The 12,178-nt window shown below is 41.0% G+C and overlaps 9 non-coding genes across 9 annotated transcripts; 3 read left to right on the top strand and 6 right to left on the bottom strand.

The window, feature by feature from the left end:
* The first annotated feature begins 659 nt into the window (after positions 1-659).
* Positions 660-733, top strand: trnan-guu (transfer RNA asparagine (anticodon GUU)). The gene has a single exon. It is a non-coding gene; the product is annotated as a tRNA-Asn (tRNA).
* Positions 734-868: 135 nt separating this feature from the next.
* On the bottom strand, positions 869-941 carry trnaf-gaa (transfer RNA phenylalanine (anticodon GAA)). Its single transcript has one exon. It is a non-coding gene; the product is annotated as a tRNA-Phe (tRNA).
* A 1,381-nt stretch (positions 942-2,322) lies between these two features.
* LOC131699775 (small nucleolar RNA U3) lies at positions 2,323-2,529 on the bottom strand. The gene has a single exon (XR_009308311.1). It is a non-coding gene; the product is annotated as a small nucleolar RNA U3 (small nucleolar RNA).
* A 1,699-nt stretch (positions 2,530-4,228) lies between these two features.
* On the top strand, positions 4,229-4,300 carry trnaw-cca (transfer RNA tryptophan (anticodon CCA)). Its single transcript has one exon. It is a non-coding gene; the product is annotated as a tRNA-Trp (tRNA).
* A 1,148-nt stretch (positions 4,301-5,448) lies between these two features.
* On the bottom strand, positions 5,449-5,521 carry trnaf-gaa (transfer RNA phenylalanine (anticodon GAA)). The gene has a single exon. It is a non-coding gene; the product is annotated as a tRNA-Phe (tRNA).
* A 1,381-nt stretch (positions 5,522-6,902) lies between these two features.
* On the bottom strand, positions 6,903-7,109 carry LOC131699774 (small nucleolar RNA U3). Its single transcript, XR_009308310.1, has one exon. It is a non-coding gene; the product is annotated as a small nucleolar RNA U3 (small nucleolar RNA).
* Positions 7,110-8,809: 1,700 nt separating this feature from the next.
* trnaw-cca (transfer RNA tryptophan (anticodon CCA)) lies at positions 8,810-8,881 on the top strand. Its single transcript has one exon. It is a non-coding gene; the product is annotated as a tRNA-Trp (tRNA).
* Positions 8,882-9,591: 710 nt separating this feature from the next.
* On the bottom strand, positions 9,592-9,664 carry trnaf-gaa (transfer RNA phenylalanine (anticodon GAA)). The gene has a single exon. It is a non-coding gene; the product is annotated as a tRNA-Phe (tRNA).
* Positions 9,665-11,045: 1,381 nt separating this feature from the next.
* On the bottom strand, positions 11,046-11,252 carry LOC117413517 (small nucleolar RNA U3). Its single transcript, XR_004546059.1, has one exon. It is a non-coding gene; the product is annotated as a small nucleolar RNA U3 (small nucleolar RNA).
* Positions 11,253-12,178: the final 926 nt, after the last annotated feature.

Below are 12,178 nucleotides of genomic sequence, written 5' to 3'. Positions count from 1 at the left end.
AAAAATATTGAACAATCTGAATCGCTCTTATCAAGCAGCGATTGTAGCCTATGAGAATCGCTGCCACAAGACAAGGAGCGAGAAGTAGCGGGATCGATGCCCGCATTCTCCAAATAGTTTTAATGTATCTACGTATTCTGTCCCAATGGATCATGGAGAGAAATACAAAGTGTGACAATTCTTTGTAACAGAGAAGCCCGCCCTATATGTATTTTAAAGCACAGTCTGCTAATTTGTAACATTCCCCAAACTGAAAAAGTGCGCCCTCCGTCGTATGTCTTACGAGAAGCACAAAGGGAGATTTAATGTATTTTTTTAGCAATGGATCACGCCTCATTTGCATTGCCTGCCTTCCTCCTTTGCAGTGTAAAGTATGTCAAATGTGTTCTTAAAATCTGATGAAGATTCTCATTTGAACCGTAAGTATTTGGTTTCCATTGTAGCTATTTACACACACTGCTGTGTTGGACCCCCAGTGTGTTATCTAACAAAATGACGTATGTTGTGCTGCCATAATGGATTACATAGACTTTCCTGCCCCGTGTTGCTTTCTTGTTAGCTGTGGTTTCAGGTTCGGCTGAGTTCTGCTCCCTCGATCAGGTTCTGCAGCATCTCGCCTTGCTAATCACTCCCGTATGCTTTAGCGGTCGAGCAGGTTGGTCTCTGTGGCGCAATCGGTTAGCGCGTTCGGCTGTTAACCGGAAGGTTGGTGGTTCAAGCCCACCCAGGGACGATGCTTTTTGAATTTCTTAATCACATTAGAAAATGGCACTAGTACGTTGTTATTTCCTCCAATTACAATGAAGAAAAAAATGTGCTCTGTTTTTAGTTCAAAATAATATAAAACAAAACAAAATGTCTTGGTGCTTGCCGAAACCCGGGATCGAACCAGGGACCTTTAGATCTTCAGTCTAACGCTCTCCCAACTGAGCTATTTCGGCTTGACAGGACTGCGTTTTCGAGATAGCATTCTTTTTGTCACACCATAAACAACCTAATAGACAAATGCACTTTACAAATGCATTTTGAAACACTTAAGTTTTCTCCCAAATGCGGTTCTCAACAAATGGTTTAGCTTTTGTTCTACTCCTTCCAGAGTAAGACCAAATGGCAAACATCTAGGAAACAGGTAAAGACTGCAACCGGCTGCCTGAATGTGCAGCGCTTGAACTGCCTCAACAAACGCTTAGCTCTACAACGCGTACATTGAAAGTCTATTAACATCTTCAACACAATCATCTGTGTTCCAATAGCGTTTAATCCACAGGGTGATCAATAAAGTGACTGCTGGCTTTGTTAAACAAACAAGACGTTTTCAAGATTCACGCTATGTCTTAACAAGCACAATAGGATAGAGGAACATAAGAACATAAGAAAGTTTCCAAACGAGAGGAGGCCATTCAGCCCATCTTGCTCGTTTGGTAGTTAGTAGCTTATTGATCCCAGACTCTCATCAAGCAGCTTCTTGAAGGATCCCAGGGTGTCAGCTTCAACATTACTGGGGAGTTGGTTCCAGACCCTCACAATTCTCTGTGTAAAAAAGTGCCTCCTATTTTCTGTTTTGAATGCCCCTTTATGTAATCTCCATTTGTGACCGCTGGTCCTTGTTTCTTTTTTCATGTCAAAAAAGAAGTCCCCTGGGTCGACATTGTCTCTACCTTTTAGGATGTTGAATGTCTGAATCAGATCGCCGCGTAGTCTTTTTTGTTCAAGACTGAATAGATTCAGTTCTTTTAGCCTGTCTGCATACAACATGCCTTTTAAACCTGGGATATTTCTGGTTGCTCTTCTTTGCACTCTTTCTAGAGCAGCAATATCCTTTTTGTAGAGAGGTGATCAGAACTGATCACAATATTCTAGGTAAGGTCTTACTAATGCATTGTAAAGTTTTACAATTGGATCGTGGTCTCAGGCTGGGATGCGGACCATTGAGAACAGTACAAACGATCTATTACTGGATGTGGCTTACATGAGAAATGCCCTCGTTTAACATGCTAGGATGATCGACTTCGGCATTCTCCAACTGCTGTTTACATTTTCTAACACTGTTACGAGGACGAATACAAAGTTTGACGCTTTCCTTGTAAGTGGGGGTAAACACAAGTTATTTTCAGATGTAATGCCTTTTTTTAAGCTCAATCTAGTCCTGCGTAGTGCAAATAACATGCCTATATTTTTATATTAGTCAAGCCCTACTTAAAGTGTTCTTAAATTGTTTTAACATTAGCAATGATCCATTTGAAATGTGCTTATTGATTTAAACAACTGAACAATTTTAGGCTTGATGGTTTCTTTTTTCCGCGTTTCTACCAGTATGAGATACGCACTCAAAATGTGTCCCCTTCCTTCAACAATCCACCGACTGAAGATTGGAGTGGTCATCAGTAGCAGCGAGCAGGTGCCCAAAAACAACACTCATTGTCAGCTCGTTGCTGAGAAGAAAAGACTCCCGCTCCTCCTGGGGGATACCGAGACCAATCCCTTCAAAACATGTTTCACTCTAGAAATGATCCTTGCAAATATAGTCTTAACTTGTATTGGCAGACCGTCACCCCCAACTAGCAAGCTCAATTCATGTGATACAACGACTGGGCAAAAACGAGGTGTTACATTAACAATACAAACTAACTTGAGACAGCCAAGCCGTTAAAGCATACGTTAAGTTTGTCGTGTGATACAAAAGCAAGTTTTATCATTTTTGCATTGCCTGTCTCGTCAAACAAGCTCGAGCCACAGCACACAGCGCTGCTGCAGCGGGACATAGAGGTGGATTTTAAAGCGACTGAATCAACGAGCTTGAGACTACTTTTTGAAGAAATTGAAAACATACATCAGTCGAAATATTTTCTATTTTGTTAATGAATTTATTTTTTGAATTTGCAAATCAGTTCAGTTTATATTTTAGAAAAACTACTTTGCTAACAGAAGAAGAACATGCTAGCAGAGGATGGTTTCGATCCATCGACGTCTGGGTTATGGGCCCAGCACGCTTCCGCTGCGCCACTCTGCTACAGTTGCCTCAAGACTGAATTACCAAGCGGAAGGAAAAAAAAAAACTGAACTCATCGTTTTAACCAGACACACGGCAGTGGCCGGGCCGAACCATAGAAACGTTGCAAATCAGAGAGATCCGTTTTCTTTTCTCCAAAATACCTTATGGAAAGTATGCAGCTTTTCTGCCCACTTTGATCACGGGCAGTTTTATCCCCCAGTTTCGGCTGCCAATTCCAATATTCCGTCTCTCTAAAGCATCGTAAATCGTGGAAAGCACTCTTTGTTTAAAATTACACTGAAGATTTCTTTTGTTCGACCAGGCTTACAATGAGATATTGTCTTGTTTTTAAGTAGAATTTGTGAATCGCATATGGGGCGCTATAGAAAATATTTAAGATTCATTGATTTAATGTTAGCCTGCGTTCGGTCTGGGAAGTTTAATTTTTAAAGACAACGCCGAAGGGTCTGATAAATGACATTGTAATTATTTGAGATGCATGTAGACAATAATGTAGGAGCACCGACACAGTCCTGCCTAGGTTTCATAGTGTAGTGATTATCACGTCTGCTTTACACGCAGAAAGCCCTGGGTTCTATCCCCTGTGGAACCATTGCCGCATGTTTTTAAATTATATTAATCCCTGGTCAAGACAAAGTCTCTCTGGGGTTGGCCGATCATTAAATTGCGGGTGTAAGGTCCTGGTCTCCCATCGTATAAGCAAGACAGTTTATTCACAAATAATTACATACACTTTTATTTATGTTTCTTTTGTTGATAAATTAACCCAATACATTATTGCATTCCGCCACGTCATTAGATGAGCAAAGCCTCTTTGTGCCAGTGCGCATTCAGAGGAGACGCGCTGAGAGAATCCTTCTTCTGTGTCACTCAGTACTGCCAGCTTTCCCCCGTTGGTGATATATTGCTCAGCATAGCTGCTTTCCAAGAATTTGAACCGAAACGATTCCCAGCCAGTACAACTGTGTTTATGCCTACGTTTCAATTAATGAACATTATAAAAGCAAATCGCATTGTTTTATGTTTTCTTTACTTTTAAAGCTGAGAATCAAACACACTTCCGACAGCTTCATAGCCCTGCTGGCTACGAACACCTATTGATGGCTGTTTCCCATGACGCTTGAATGTTTTCCTAGTATGAGCGTCGGCATTACCATGCGTTTGGCATGCTTGCTGTGCACTCTAGCATTCCATAACAAGGACAAAAATTCCCAGGACTTCGTGGCGCAACGGTAGCGCCTCTGACTCCAGATCAGAAGGTTACGTGTTCAAATCACGTCGAGGTCAAGTTCTTTGTTTCTATTCCACACTATTTCATCTTTTAACGTGTTTGGATTTCAATGTTTCCGGGCGTTTATTTATACAGTTTAGCCTACACAACATATTGATTGGATAGCGATCAAACAGAGGTATGGTATTAACAATACAAACTAACTTGAGACAGCCTAGCCGTTAAAGCATACCTTAAGATTGTCGTGTGATACAAAAGCAAGTATTATCATTTTTGATTGTTCAATTTATTTTTGAATTTGCAAATGGCAACTACATTGCCAATAAAAAAAAAAAAAAAATATTGAACAATCTGAATCGCTCTTATCAAGCAGCGATTGTAGCCTATGAGAATCGCTGCCACAAGACAAGGAGCGAGAAGTAGCGGGATCGATGCCCGCATTCTCCAAATAGTTTTAATGTATCTACGTATTCTGTCCCAATGGATCATGGAGAGAAATACAAAGTGTGACAATTCTTTGTAACAGAGAAGCCCGCCCTATATGTATTTTAAAGCACAGGCTGCTAATTTGTAACATTCCCCAAACTGAAAAAGTGCGCCCTCCGTCGTATGTCTTCCGAGAAGCACAAAGGGAGATTTAATGTATTTTTTTAGCAATGGATCACGCCTCATTTGCATTGCCTGCCTTCCTCCTTTGCAGTGTAAAGTATGTCAAATGTGTTCTTAAAATCTGATGAAGATTCTCATTTGAACCGTAAGTATTTGGTTTCCATTGTAGCTATTTACACACACTGCTGTGTTGGACCCCCAGTGTGTTATCTAACAAAATGACGTATGTTGTGCTGCCATAATGGATTACATAGACTTTCCTGCCCCGTGTTGCTTTCTTGTTAGCTGTGGTTTCAGGTTCGGCTGAGTTCTGCTCCCTCGATCAGATTCTGCAGCATCTCGCCTTGCTAATCACTCCCGTATGCTTTAGCGGTCGAGCAGGTTGGTCTCTGTGGCGCAATCGGTTAGCGCGTTCGGCTGTTAAGCGGAAGGTTGGTGGTTCAAGCCCACCCAGGGACGATGCTTTTTGAATTTCTTAATCACATTAGAAAATGGCACTAGTACGTTGTTATTTCCTCCAATTACAATGAAGAAAAAAAATGTGCTCTGTTTTTAGTTCAAAATAATATAAAACAAAACAAAATGTCTTGGTGCTTGCCGAAACCCGGGATCGAACCAGGGACCTTTAGATCTTCAGTCTAACGCTCTCCCAACTGAGCTATTTCGGCTTGACAGGACTGCGTTTTCGAGATAGCATTCTTTTTGTCACACCATAAACAACCTAATAGACAAATGCACTTTACAAATGCATTTTGAAACACTTAAGTTTTCTCCCAAATGCGGTTCTCAACAAATGGTTTAGCTTTTGTTCTACTCCTTCCAGAGTAAGACCAAATGGCAAACATCTAGGAAACAGGTAAAGACTGCAACCGGCTGCCTGAATGTGCAGCGCTTGAACTGCCTCAACAAACGCTTAGCTCTACAACGCGTACATTGAAAGTCTATTAACATCTTCAACACAATCATCTGTGTTCCAATAGCGTTTAATCCACAGGGTGATCAATAAAGTGACTGCTGGCTTTGTTAAACAAACAAGACGTTTTCAAGATTCACGCTATGTCTTAACAAGCACAATAGGATAGAGGAACATAAGAACATAAGAAAGTTTCCAAACGAGAGGAGGTCATTCAGCCCATCTTGCTCGTTTGGTAGTTAGTAGCTTATTGATCCCAGACTCTCATCAAGCAGCTTCTTGAAGGATCCCAGGGTGTCAGCTTCAACATTACTGGGGAGTTGGTTCCAGACCCTCACAATTCTCTGTGTAAAAAAGTGCCGCCTATTTTCTGTTTTGAATGCCCCTTTATGTAATCTCCATTTGTGACCGCTGGTCCTTGTTTCTTTTTTCATGTCAAAAAAGAAGTCCCCTGGGTCGACATTGTCTCTACCTTTTAGGATGTTGAATGTCTGAATCAGATCGCCGCGTAGTCTTTTTTGTTCAAGACTGAATAGATTCAGTTCTTTTAGCCTGTCTGCATACAACATGCCTTTTAAACCTGGGATATTTCTGGTTGCTCTTCTTTGCACTCTTTCTAGAGCAGCAATATCCTTTTTGTAGAGAGGTGATCAGAACTGATCACAATATTCTAGGTAAGGTCTTACTAATGCATTGTAAAGTTTTACAATTGGATCGTGGTCTCAGGCTGGGATGCGGACCATTGAGAACAGTACAAACGATCTATTACTGGATGTGGCTTACATGAGAAATGCCCTCATTTAACATGCTAGGATGATCGACTTCGGCATTCTCCAACTGCTGTTTACATTTTCTAACACTGTTACGAGGACGAATACAAAGTTTGACGCTTTCCTTGTAAGTGGGGGTAAACACAAGTTATTTTCAGATGTAATGCCTTTTTTTAAGCTCAATCTAGTCCTGCGTAGTGCAAATAACATGCCTATATTTTTATATTAGTCAAGCCCTACTTAAAGTGTTCTTAAATTGTTTTAACATTAGCAATGATCCATTTGAAATGTGCTTATTGATTTAAACAACTGAACAATTTTAGGCTTGATGGTTTCTTTTTTCCGCGTTTCTACCAGTATGAGATACGCACTCAAAATGTGTCCCCTTCCTTCAACAATCCACCGACTGAAGATTGGAGTGGTCATCAGTAGCAGCGAGCAGGTGCCCAAAAACAACACTCATTGTCAGCTCGTTGCTGAGAAGAAAAGACTCCCGCTCCTCCTGGGGGATACCGAGACCAATCCCTTCAAAACATGTTTCACTCTAGAAATGATCCTTGCAAATATAGTCTTAACTTGTATTGGCAGACCGTCACCCCCAACTAGCAAGCTCAATTCATGTGATACAACGACTGGGCAAAAACGAGGTGTTACATTAACAATACAAACTAACTTGAGACAGCCAAGCCGTTAAAGCATACGTTAAGTTTGTCGTGTGATACAAAAGCAAGTTTTATCATTTTTGCATTGCCTGTCTCGTCAAACAAGCTCGAGCCACAGCACACAGCGCTGCTGCAGCGGGACATAGAGGTGGATTTTAAAGCGACTGAATCAACGAGCTTGAGACTACTTTTTGAAGAAATTGAAAGCATACATCTAGTCGAAATATTTTCTATTTTGTTAATTAATTTATTTTTTGAATTTGCAAATCAGTTCAGTTTATATTTTAGAAAAACTACTTTGCTAACAGAAGAAAAACAGGCTAGCAGAGGATGGTTTCGATCCATCGACCTCTGGGTTATGGGCCCAGCACGCTTCCGCTGCGCCACTCTGCTACAGTTGCCTCAAGACTGAATTACCAAGCGGAAGGAAAAAAAAAAACTGAACTCATCGTTTTAACCAGACACACGGCAGTGGCCGGGCCGAACCATAGAAACGTTGCAAATCAGAGAGATCCGTTTTCTTTTCTCCAAAATACCTTATGGAAAGTATGCAGCTTTTCTGCCCACTTTGATCACGGGCAGTTTTATCCCCCAGTTTCGGCTGCCAATTCCAATATTCCGTCTCTCTAAAGCATCGTAAATCGTGGAAAGCACTCTTTGTTTAAAATTACACTGAAGACTTCTTTTGTTTGACCAGGCTTACAATGAGATATTGTCTTGTTTTTAAGTAGAATTTGTGAATCGCATATGGGGCGCTATAGAAAATATTTAAGATTCATTGATTTAATGTTAGCCTGCGTTCGGTCTGGGAAGTTTAATTTTTAAAGACAACGCCGAAGGGTCTGATAAATGACATTGTAATTATTTGAGATGCATGTAGACAATAATGTAGGAGCACCGACACAGTCCTGCCTAGGTTCCATAGTGTAGTGATTATCACGTCTGCTTTACACGCAGAAAGCCCTGGGTTCTATCCCCTGTGGAACCATTGCCGCATGTTTTTAAATTATATTAATCCCTGATCAAGACAAAGTCTCTCTGGGGTTGGCCGATCATTAAATTGCGGGTGTAAGGTCCTGGTCTCCCATCGTATAAGCAAGACAGTTTATTCACAAATAATTACATAGACTTTTATTTATGTTTCTTTTGTTGATAAATTAACCCAATACATTATTGCATTCCGCCACGTCATTAGATGAGCAAAGCCTCTTTGTGCCAGTGCGCATTCAGAGGAGACGCGCTGAGAGAATCCTTCTTCTGTGTCACTCAGTACTGCCAGCTTTCCCCCGTTGGTGATATATTGCTCAGCATAGCTGCTTTCCAAGAATTTGAACCGAAACGATTCCCAGCCAGTACAACTGTGTTTATGCCTACGTTTCAATTAATGAACATTATAAAAGCAAATCGCATTGTTTTATGTTTTCTTTACTTTTAAAGCTGAGAATCAAACACACTTCCGACAGCTTCATAGCCCTGCTGGCTACGAACACCTATTGACGGCTGTTTCCCATGACTCTTGAATGTTTTCCTAGTATGAGCGTCGGCATTACCATGCGTTTGGCATGCTTGCTGTGCACTCTAGCATTCCATAACAAGGACAAAAATTCCCAGGACTTCGTGGCGCAACGGTAGCGCCTCTGACTCCAGATCAGAAGGTTACGTGTTCAAATCACGTCGAGGTCAAGTTCTTTGTTTCTATTCCACACTATTTCATCTTTTAACGTGTTTGGATTTCAATGTTTCCGGGCGTTTATTTATACAGTTTAGCCTACACAACATATTGATTGTATAGCGATCAAACAGAGGTATGGTATTAACAATACAAACTAACTTGAGACAGCCTAGCCGTTAAAGCATACCTTAAGATTGTCGTGTGATACAAAAGCAAGTATTATCATTTTTGATTGTTCAATTTATTTTTGAATTTGCAAATGGCAACTACATTGCCAATAATAAAAAAAAAAAAAATATTGAACAATCTGAATCGCTCTTATCAAGCAGCGATTGTAGCCTATGAGAATCGCTGCCACAAGACAAGGAGCGAGAAGTAGCGGGATCGATGCCCGCATTCTCCAAATAGTTAGCTGTGGTTTCAGGTTCGGCTGAGTTCTGCTCCCTCGATCAGGTTCTGCAGCATCTCGCCTTGCTAATCACTCCCGTATGCTTTAACGGTCGAGCAGGTTGGTCTCTGTGGCGCAATCGGTTAGCGCGTTCGGCTGTTAAGCGGAAGGTTGGTGGTTCAAGCCCACCCAGGGACGATGCTTTTTGAATTTCTTAATCACATTAGAAAATGGCACTAGTACGTTGTTATTTCCTCCAATTACAATGAAGAAAAAAATGTGCTCTGTTTTTAGTTCAAAATAATATAAAACAAAACAAAATGTCTTGGTGCTTGCCGAAACCCGGGATCGAACCAGGGACCTTTAGATCTTCAGTCTAACGCTCTCCCAACTGAGCTATTTCGGCTTGACAGGACTGCGTTTTCGAGATAGCATTCTTTTTGTCACACCATAAACAACCTAATAGACAAATGCACTTTACAAATATATTTTGAAACACTTAAGTTTTCTCCCAAATGCGGTTCTCAACAAATGGTTTAGCTTTTGTTCTACTCCTTCCAGAGTAAGACCAAATGGCAAACATCTAGGAAACAGGTAAAGACTGCAACCGGCTGCCTGAATGTGCAGCGCTTGAACTGCCTCAACAAACGCTTAGCTCTACAACGCGTACATTGAAAGTCTATTAACATCTTCAACACAATCATCTGTGTTCCAATAGCGTTTAATCCACAGGGTGATCAATAAAGTGACTGCTGGCTTTGTTAAACAAACAAGACGTTTTCAAGATTCACGCTATGTCTTAACAAGCACAATAGGATAGAGGAACATAAGAACATAAGAAAGTTTCCAAACGAGAGGAGGCCATTCAGCCCATCTTGCTCGTTTGGTAGTTAGTAGCTTATTGATCCCAGACTCTCATCAAGCAGCTTCTTGAAGGATCCCAGGGTGTCAGCTTCAACATTACTGGGGAGTTGGTTCCAGACCCTCACAATTCTCTGTGTAAAAAAGTGCCGCCTATTTTCTGTTTTGAATGCCCCTTTATGTAATCTCCATTTGTGACCGCTGGTCCTTGTTTCTTTTTTCATGTCAAAAAAGAAGTCCCCTGGGTCGACATTGTCTCTACCTTTTAGGATGTTGAATGTCTGAATCAGATCGCCGCGTAGTCTTTTTTGTTCAAGACTGAATAGATTCAGTTCTTTTAGCCTGTCTGCATACAACATGCCTTTTAAACCTGGGATATTTCTGGTTGCTCTTCTTTGCACTCTTTCTAGAGCAGCAATATCCTTTTTGTAGAGAGGTGATCAGAACTGATCACAATATTCTAGGTAAGGTCTTACTAATGCATTGTAAAGTTTTACAATTGGATCGTGGTCTCAGGCTGGGATGCGGACCATTGAGAACAGTACAAACGATCTATTACTGGATGTGGCTTACATGAGAAATGCCCTCGTTTAACATGCTAGGATGATCGACTTCGGCATTCTCCAACTGCTGTTTACATTTTCTAACACTGTTACGAGGACGAATACAAAGTTTGACGCTTTCCTTGTAAGTGGGGGTAAACACAAGTTATTTTCAGATGTAATGCCTTTTTTTAAGCTCAATCTAGTCCTGCGTAGTGCAAATAACATGCCTCTATTTTTATATTAGTCAAGCCCTACTTAAAGTGTTCTTAAATTGTTTTAACATTAGCAATGATCCATTTGAAATGTGCTTATTGATTTAAACAACTGAACAATTTTAGGCTTGATGGTTTCTTTTTTCCGCGTTTCTACCAGTATGAGATACGCACTCAAAATGTGTCCCCTTCCTTCAACAATCCACCGACTGAAGATTGGAGTGGTCATCAGTAGCAGCGAGCAGGTGCCCAAAAACAACACTCATTGTCAGCTCGTTGCTGAGAAGAAAAGACTCCCGCTCCTCCTGGGGGATACCGAGACCAATCCCTTCAAAACATGTTTCACTCTAGAAATGATCCTTGCAAATATAGTCTTAACTTGTATTGGCAGACCGTCACCCCCAACTAGCAAGCTCAATTCATGTGATACAACGACTGGGCAAAAACGAGGTGTTACATTAACAATACAAACTAACTTGAGACAGCCAAGCCGTTAAAGCATACGTTAAGTTTGTCGTGTGATACAAAAGCAAGTTTTATCATTTTTGCATTGCCTGTCTCGTCAAACAAGCTCGAGCCACAGCACACAGCGCTGCTGCAGCGGGACATAGAGGTGGATTTTAAAGCGACTGAATCAACGAGCTTGAGACTACTTTTTGAAGAAATTGAAAGCATACATCTAGTCGAAATATTTTCTATTTTGTTAATGAATTTATTTTTTGAATTTGCAAATCAGTTCAGTTTATATTTTAGAAAAACTACTTTGCTAACAGAAGAAAAACAGGCTAGCAGAGGATGGTTTCGATCCAGCGACCTCTGGGTTACGGGCCCAGCACGCTTCCGCTGCGCCACTCTGCTACAGTTGCCTCAAGACTGAATTACCAAGCGGAAGAAAAAAAAAACTGAACTCATCGGTTTAACCAGACACACGGCAGTGGCCGGGCCGAACCATAGAAACGTTGCAAATCAGAGAGATCCGTTTTCTTTTCTCCAAAATACCTTATGGAAAGTATGCAGCTTTTCTGCCCACTTTGATCACGGGCAGTTTTATCCCCCAGTTTCGGCTGCCAATTCCAATATTCCGTCTCTCTAAAGCATCGTAAATCGTGGAAAGCACTCTTTGTTTAAAATTACACTGAAGACTTCTTTTGTTCGACCAGGCTTACAATGAGATATTGTCTTGTTTTTAAGTAGATTTTGTGAATCGCATATGGGGCGCTATAGAAAATATTTAAGATTCATTGATTTAATGTTAGCCTGCGTTCGGTCTGGGAAGTTTAATTTTTAAAGACAACGCCGAAG

The sequence above is a fragment of the Acipenser ruthenus genome, chromosome 23 (genome assembly GCF_902713425.1).
Source record: "Acipenser ruthenus chromosome 23, fAciRut3.2 maternal haplotype, whole genome shotgun sequence".
NCBI classification, from domain to species: Eukaryota; Metazoa; Chordata; class Actinopteri; order Acipenseriformes; family Acipenseridae; genus Acipenser; species Acipenser ruthenus.
The sequence above is the reverse complement of the archived record's forward strand: the minus strand, read 5'-3'. Positions and strand labels throughout refer to the sequence as shown.